This window comes from Thermobia domestica, chromosome 8, assembly GCF_964235325.1.
Source record: "Thermobia domestica chromosome 8, izTheDome1.hap1.1, whole genome shotgun sequence".
NCBI lineage: Eukaryota > Metazoa > Arthropoda > Insecta > Zygentoma > Lepismatidae > Thermobia > Thermobia domestica.
This window is the reverse complement of record NC_137461.1, coordinates 259,187,035-259,195,465: the sequence shown is the minus strand read 5'-3', so window position 1 is coordinate 259,195,465 and position 8,431 is coordinate 259,187,035. Positions and strand designations below refer to the sequence as shown.

The following is an 8,431-nucleotide window of genomic DNA, read 5'->3' as shown; positions in this document are numbered from 1 at the left end:
TCGGTTTGTATTATCAGGCTTATATTGCAGGGCAATATATTGTAGAAAGTACCCTTTCGATTATGCTCCATTATCTCTCCCTGAGTAGCCTGAATTATTGGCAAAGTGCCACATTTTGTCTACTTGTAGATCTGTGACGAAAGTGCTGATTAAAAGCCTTTGATCACTTTTTTTTTTTCTGATTTTCTGTCTTATAGGCTGTTTCAATACTAATTCTATAGCAATGTCCGCTGCTTGCTAGTATGAAGGTTCTATGGTGTAATGGTTAGCACTCTGGACTTTGAATCCAGCGATCCGAGTTCAAATCTCGGTGGAACCTGTATATTTTTTCTAATGATCCGATCGCTTACAAAGAAAAATATTTTTTTAAATTAACATTATGTTTACTTATTTTTTTCTTTTCCATGGTGTTCACATTTCTGCTCTCTAAAACAGTGGTTTCCAACCTTTTTTGATTGACCGACAACGTACTTTACTGAACATTTACAACATCGTGACACAGGTGTTTGAGCTCTTTCGTGGCTAAGCGGTTAGCGTACGCACCTTTGGCGTGCGAGAACCACGTTCGGTTCCAGGCGGGAGCTCGTATGATTCGGATCCCACGTTAACCAGTAGGTCCCGTCTCATACAGCCTCGCTGCTGAAAGGAACGTTAAACTCAAAATCAACTCCACTTTCTTACCTTTTTAATTAATAATACTGATAATATAAATCATAATGATGAAATACTTAAGCTTGTATAAAACAGTGAGTCTATGCAGTATTGAGCATTCTCACTGCCGCTGAAGACGTTCACTGGTACAGTCTGTCCCAAAATTAATTTTAATGAATTATTAAATTTTAAGATCCACAAATTATTAAGATCGATAAAATAAGTCGCCTGTTTGATTCCAAGAGTGACATAACTCAAAAATCGCCCTTATTGTCTTACGGACAGAAAATGAAAGCTAATCTTGATGTTTATCTCTGGTAAAAATTTCAAAGATGTGCTTCCAAAACTGGGCATTAGAGAGCATTTTGTGTCGTTCTTGCGCCCATTTGTTTTTACTGCGTTTCCATATTTTCAAACGCGTTTCCTGAAAAGTTAAGAATTTTTAGTAATGTCACGCTTGAAATAAACAGACGATTATGCTTTTCTTATTATGACATTTTTCTTCAGTCGTTGTTTTTATGTATTGTATACACTTTGGGGCTTTGCTAATAATAGTATTTGAAAACGTAAAATTATGTATATATATAAAATTTTACGTTTTCAAATACTATTATTAGCAAAGCCCCGAAGTGTAAACAGTACCAAATTTCACAAAATTAAATCCCCACGTTAAGCGGGATTGCATATCCAGGCTCCTAACTATGAAAACATTTACGCTCAGTCCAATCTCAATCATTTCACGAATTCAACCTGTTTTACATATGTTATTAGGACATAATATCGATTGTGATTTATTCTAAAAACACTTTTATACATTGCAAGAGCTGTAACGTCCAAATATTTACTGAGAACTCATAGTCGTATCGGAATAAACAAGAGCAAGTATGGAACAGTAAACTGCTTTCACAAAAGGAAAAAGAAGATGTGCGAAAGGCATACAAAATGGTCGAGTGGTTTGGGTCGATACACTATCAATCACATGTTTGTAAATTCAAACTCGATAGCAAGTTGTTTCTTTTTTAAGTGTTTCCTATTTTCATCCGGAGGCTGAAAATGTTTCTTTGAGTAACTCATTAAAAACTTCTTTTGTTTCAAATTCGATTAGAACGGAACATTATATGAATTGCGAATCTTAAATCCATAGCTAAAAAAATGAAGTATACTCATTACTCTATTATCCTCTGATTTGTAACGAAACACTATTTATAAACAGTGGTGACTTCAGAAAATTATCCTCGGGGAGAATTTCAATATCCGGGTGGAGGGCAAACATTGGTAGTCCACATTGAGCACGATCGAATATATGGTCCTGAAGGCGGAAATTTCTTAGCTCGAGAGGGGTCTCAAATTCTCCCTCAGATCACGTCCTGAAAGCATCATTGCTTAAAAGCTTTTCGTAACAAATATAATATTACACTTGTTTCTCGTTCTACATTTAGAATTGGTAAAATCATAACTTATAGAGGATTATAATAAAAACATAAAAATTACAATACCAATCATGTATAAATTATCCTGTAAGTTACCAACTTTGGATCAGATTAAAACTCAAATATTTGTTTTCGGATTGCACTTAGAAGTAAGTCCTCTCTATATAATCCTGATTAGAAAGCCATGTTTAACACTAATTAATTAATCAATATTTATACGAATATTTTTATTTATTTTACTATTTTTACTATTCAATATTATATACACTTCATTTCCAAAATCAAAATCTCGAAAATGTATATTGCACGAGTGCAGACTCGCAAATAAATGATTATTAATCATATATATTGGTCTCTATTCGAAATTCTATTTAATCGAATCCGACAAGAACACAGACAGAAATATCGAGAACAGGTGAAAAAAAAAAGAGACAAAAAAGCGTTGTACCCGGCGGGGACTCGAAGTAAGTTCGAATGGTGCTTTATAAGCTGAACGCCTTAGACCACTTTTTTTTTTTTTTTAAACATCTTTATTTCCCAAGGTCACTTACATACCTGAAAGAAATTGGTCGTTTAGACATAAGGCATAGACGGTAAATACAAGTAGAAAGTTGGAATATATACAGTGCTATAAGAACAATACAAATCACATCATCATATTACATTTTTTTTTTTTTTTTGTGCTTATCAAGGTAGACAAGAACTTGTAAAATATTGACAGTATTATAAGAAATTTAGAGGTACTACAAATATGATCTTACAGATATTACACTAGTCGTATCATTTTAAAATGAGGCAGTCAAAAAGTTTGCGAAATTCTTGTGGAAAGGTACCATACCAAAAGTTTTCCATCTGGTGCGTTTTAAGAATTCATGATAATCCGTGACACTTATGTGACTGCGACTGGAATCAATATAGTATAAGGTGTGTCCTATTAGCCAAGTAACAGCATTATTGCGGGTTGGAGGGTACCAATGGTAATCGGGTAAGGTAATAATATCAGGTGTAAAATGGTGGGGAGATGTCCGACATACGATAGCAAGGAGAGCACATAGTTTTAACCACACAGACATTACTAGCTGGCAAGAGGTGTATCTGTGGATAATGGTGTCGGGGTGTCCACAATGGGAACACGCATTATGTGGTAGGCGATGAATGTCGAACAAACGTTGATTAGTAGCATGAATATCATGCACAACACTATACCATAAACCACAAGTCGGAAGAAACTTTCTATGAATATTAAACCATATGCGATTCCAGTTACAACTATTATTGTTCTGCTGTACTCGTATCGTAGTTGGAGTAAAGGTCATTTTTAAAAAATACAGATAAAAATCACGAGAACAGATTTCTCTTATCTCATCATGTTTAGACAGATAACTCCAGGCTAGGACGAATTTATATACATATAAGGGTGCGTGTTGAAGGAAAGGAACATTGGGTGGATTTGGAGCAGGTAAGGTGGGCGTCCAACATTGTAGCCATTGTTGTGTATGACTTTGGTCCAAATGATACAATTTATAGCTACGTAATAAAAATAATATTTTACACTTGAGTCGTACATTGATTAAAGCAAGGCCACCATTGTCTACTGGTAACACCATTACTACCTGTGGAACTCGGAAGAAAAAGCCGCACCAAATAAACCAGCCAATGATCGATTGCACTTTTTTGGCACAGATGTCCGGAAGAGGCCATACCTGTGCTGTATACCATAATTGAGAACATATATAAGTATTCACATACCAGACTCTCTGGATTAAATTCAGCTGTCGATGACGATTTTGGAGAACAACTGTCCTGATTTTATTGATTATTGGCGTCCAGACTGTCTCAGAGTCTGTATCAAGATTACTCGTAAAATTAACACCTAAAATTTTTAATTTCGTCACAATTTCTGAATGACAGATAGTTAACCCTTTATTGACCGTTGCCCAATTATTAAAAGTTAAACTCTTCGTTTTATTGACGTTAATACTTGCTCCACTAGCATTACAATAACTATTTAAGCACTGGTGCACATAGTTTACCTGAGCAACAGTGGTACAACTGATTGAGACATCATCAGCGAAAGCAAAACAAACAATATTTTGAAAATCATGTAAATGTGAGACTGGAAAACAGGACAAATTTTGCAATAAAGGTTCAAGAACTAAGCCAAATAACAACATTGACAATGGACATCCTTGGCGGATACCTCGCTTGATAGATATGGGTGAGCTAAAGTAACCATTGATGTGAAGCTGGGATTTTGCATTGTGATATAAATTTTTAATATTAGCAATAAAACGTGAATCAAAACCAAATGCTTGTAGTACAGCATAAAGATAGTTATGCTCGACAAAATCAAAAGCATGTTTAAAATCTATAGAAGTGACACAGGCAGGGAGCTGTTGCACTTGAAAATATCCCATGATGTCTCGTAGGCTACACAGGGCATAGTAAATATTACGTTCTTTTGATAGCGCTGCCTGCTTACCACTTAAAAGTTTCTCGATAACTTTTTCCATGCGTACTTTATATACCTTAGACAATAATTTGACATCAGTATTTAACAGCGTAATGGGTCTAAAATTAGAAATATGAGCTTGGGCTCCTTTTTTCGGAACTAAAATAATGATACCATCATTTTGCATAACATTTCCAGATTGAAACATATCATGAAGTACAGCAGTGAAAGTATCTCCTACCACATCCCAATACTGTTTATAGAAGAGAAAAATGAGTCCATCCTTGCCAGGACTGCTACAATGCTTTGTAGTATTTAACACATCATAAATCTCTTGTTTAGTAATCGGGGCTAACAATTGTGCATTGTCAGCCGCTGTTAATTTACAAGATATATTGGAAAAGAAAGTGGGCCATATCTGAGTAGCAACTGGATGCGATTCAAATAGTTGTTCATAATGCTGTGTTAAACTGGACATCATATCAGGTAATGCAGTAACAACTTGGCCATTTTCTAATACAAGATGTTCCATAAAATTAGTTCTCCTTCTATTATGTTGCCGCATGAGGTGGAAAAATGTAACTCGTTCACTAGACAACAATAATTTGGAATCGAATGATTTAGTGATAGTCTGTAAAGAGTCGTTTTCTAATCGAATTAATTTTGCTCTGATTTTATTAATATGCATATACGTCTGCGCAGAGGGAGGCTGTTGCCACAACTCATGTAACACTTTGTAAAGGTAGTCAATGGTATTTTTGCTGTTCTGACGGTATTCAGAATGCATCCATTGGAAAAAAGATTTAATTTTATGCTTAGCATAATGAACCCACCACAAATTTAAACTGCCAAAATATCTCTGTTGTCGACACCAGTAAGCCCATTTCTCTCGAAACAGTTCTTTAATATCATCAGATTTCAGAAGCCGTGGATTAAGTTTCCAGTTAGAGGGACCGAACGTTGGGCTCAAACCAAGGAGAGGGGGAGGAAATTTGAGTAACATACACACAGCACTATGATCACTAAACGGAGCCATAAGAACATTAATGTCACACACACGAGGTACGAGATCGAAGGAGGTATAGATCCTGTCTATGCGTGACTTCACTGATGGAGTGACATGGGTATAAATGATATCAGTTCGTTTGGACCGCCAGGTATCAACTAATCGGAATCCGTGGACCAGTCTTTCTAATGCTAAGCATTTATTAAAATAGCCAGTAGAATCGTCACAAAACAAAATGGAATTGAAATCTCCAGCAAGGATAATACTCGTATGCGGAATCGAAAACAGAGGCACGATATCAGCATTAAAAAAATTTTCACGGTCAGTTTTGTGTAGAAAACCTGACATGCAATACACATTTACATATAGAATGTTATCGCATACAAGGCTGAGCCCATTGCCAGACGGTAAACGAGTAACGTGTTGCACATGGATTCCTTTCTTCACTAATATTGCAGTACCTCTACCACTATATCCAAGATTAACAAAACAATTATACCGATCTATGAAACTTAAATCGGCAATTTTGAGTTCTTGCAAATTGAGTATATCAAAGTCTTGTAATCGTATAAAGTTATGTAACAAGCGTTGTTTCGTAGGACTAGTTATACCATTTAAATTTAAAGTACCCACTTTACGAACAGTGACAATAGGGTAAGACATACACAGCGGATAGAAAGTAAATAAAATTATGAGAGCTGCAAAATAAACAAACTGCATGCTGAGACCTGACAAACAGGAAAAAGAAAAAAACAACACTATTCAGGTTGATTCTTTACACTGTCTGTTTGTAGTGAATCGTCAAGGACAGTCGAGAAGCTAGGTTGCGATGATGTAATCGAAGCACCAACAACAGGCTCACGTGAGTCACGTGTCACGACAGCCTTCCCTTTCCCTGTGTTTGTTTTGATTTTCTTGTGTGTTGACAAGGCAATCTTACCTGCTTTTTCACTTATATAAACCGTTCTCACAGTTTTGCTGCTTTCCGCATCAACTGAGTCAGATAAAGGAGGCGGAAGGTCGTGAAGTACCTTAGTAGGCGGTATCTGCGAAGCACTGGTGTTGGAAGCCTCGTCCATTGCCGACACACTTATTAACGAACACTGGTCATTGACATCAGGCACCATGGGCGGATCTCCTATATCTTCGGGGGGCGCACTAGTTATTGAATCCTGTATCCCGGTATCCGTGGGTCGATCCAGGGAAGTAGGCACAGTCAGCACTGGAAACTCATTGAGGTCCTGTATCGATGGAGCACTGTGGGCACTGGGTAATGAGTCAGATAAGGCCGTTGTTAACGTACTGTTACCAGGTTGAAAGCTCTGATCGGTTGAGTAACGAGGAGTTTGAGGAAGAGTTTTTCCAGATAACTGGGACATATTGAGCGTCAGAGGAGCTGTACTCAAATGTTTGACGCGCTGTAGGCGTCGGGGACAAGAACTAAACGTGTGATCGACCTGGTGGCACGCGAAGCAAGTTGGGGGTTGCCCAGAGTATATAACGCTTGTTCGATAACCTTGGATGAGTAATTTCGAAGGAATATGCTTCTTGAGTTCCATATACGCTATACGTACGCCATTAAACACAGGAAAGCGGTACTTCTGGGACCATTGCTCATTTTCTATCTTTTTCACACTTCCGTAATTACTGAGGGCAGAATTGAGAAAACTAACATCTAGTTCAAGGGGGAGATCTGTGATACGTACACGTGTAAGAGTATCTGAAGCATTTTGCACTGAAACAAGGCTCCGCGAGCCATCTTGATGCAAAAAGGGAAGTTCACTAGGTGTATTGACGAGAAATTGTTCAAATTTTTCCGGAGAACTAAATTTCAAGAACACGCAATATTCCTCACTGTTTAATTGAATACCATCAATCTGATCCAAATTCACATGTACCTGTTCATCCAGCCAAATATGGATATCCAAAGCAGTTGGGCGTATATGTCGTGTACTTTTATCGAATGCAAGTTTCACTGTGTTCTGACGTAAACCACGAAACATGATGATCACCAATTCAAACAAAAAACAACAAATACTTTTCAAACAATAACTATATACTCGAAAAGTATCAAAGCTGTTCACTATAGCAAGATAGCACTAATCACAGTCACTTGAAATAACACTTAGCTAGCCGCACTTAACTGGCTATTCGGTAGTCACAACGAGCACGAGCAAACGTCCGCACTCCTTCACGTCTACCGGTGAACTCGACCACTCGGCTATGGTAACAACTAGTGATTGTAGCAAAGGCTTCGAGTAGTATTCTTATTACAGAATAACATTTTCTATTGCCTAAAATTTAAACCTAATTTACTTTGATATAATATATCTATTAATTTGTTACATGAACTCGTTTTCGTTACTTTGATGAATGATGTATGTTGTTGATATAGATTCTATTACACGTTCTTTCGTAAATATTATAGAAAGTATCAGGGTTATTTATGATCTTTCATGGAAATTGACTGGCGCATGAGCAGTACACAGACAGGTCAATTGGAAGGCGAGGAAGGAAATGCTAACACACTGCTAGAATGTTTCATCGCTGTGAAGTATAAAGAACAGCTAAAATGTGTTTTACGCTTGCGTAAAGAATCACCAGTTTAATGTTTGTCCAAGTTCTCACAAATCAACTGGACTCATGAAAAATAATTAATATTGTCATTACTGCACAATATGAAGAATAAAGAACGTATATTACACCAGACCCGTATCCAGTGGGGGTCTAGGGGGGCCGGACCCACCCTAAATTTTTGCGGGCCCCATCTAAAATTTCCACGGTAGGCTTGCAAATGAACTATCATATGGTGATGAACTATTATATGGTTGGTTCGGGCCCCCCTATCTTCAGCCGCCCCCTACATTTTTGGGCTGGCTACCGGCCTTGATT

The 8,431-nt window shown here is 37.2% G+C and overlaps 1 non-coding gene across 1 annotated transcript; it reads left to right on the top strand.

Annotated features, from left to right (window-relative positions):
• Positions 1-247: 247 nt before the first annotated feature.
• TRNAQ-UUG (transfer RNA glutamine (anticodon UUG)) lies at positions 248-319 on the top strand. The gene has a single exon. It is a non-coding gene; the product is annotated as a tRNA-Gln (tRNA).
• The last annotated feature ends 8,112 nt before the right edge of the window (positions 320-8,431 follow it).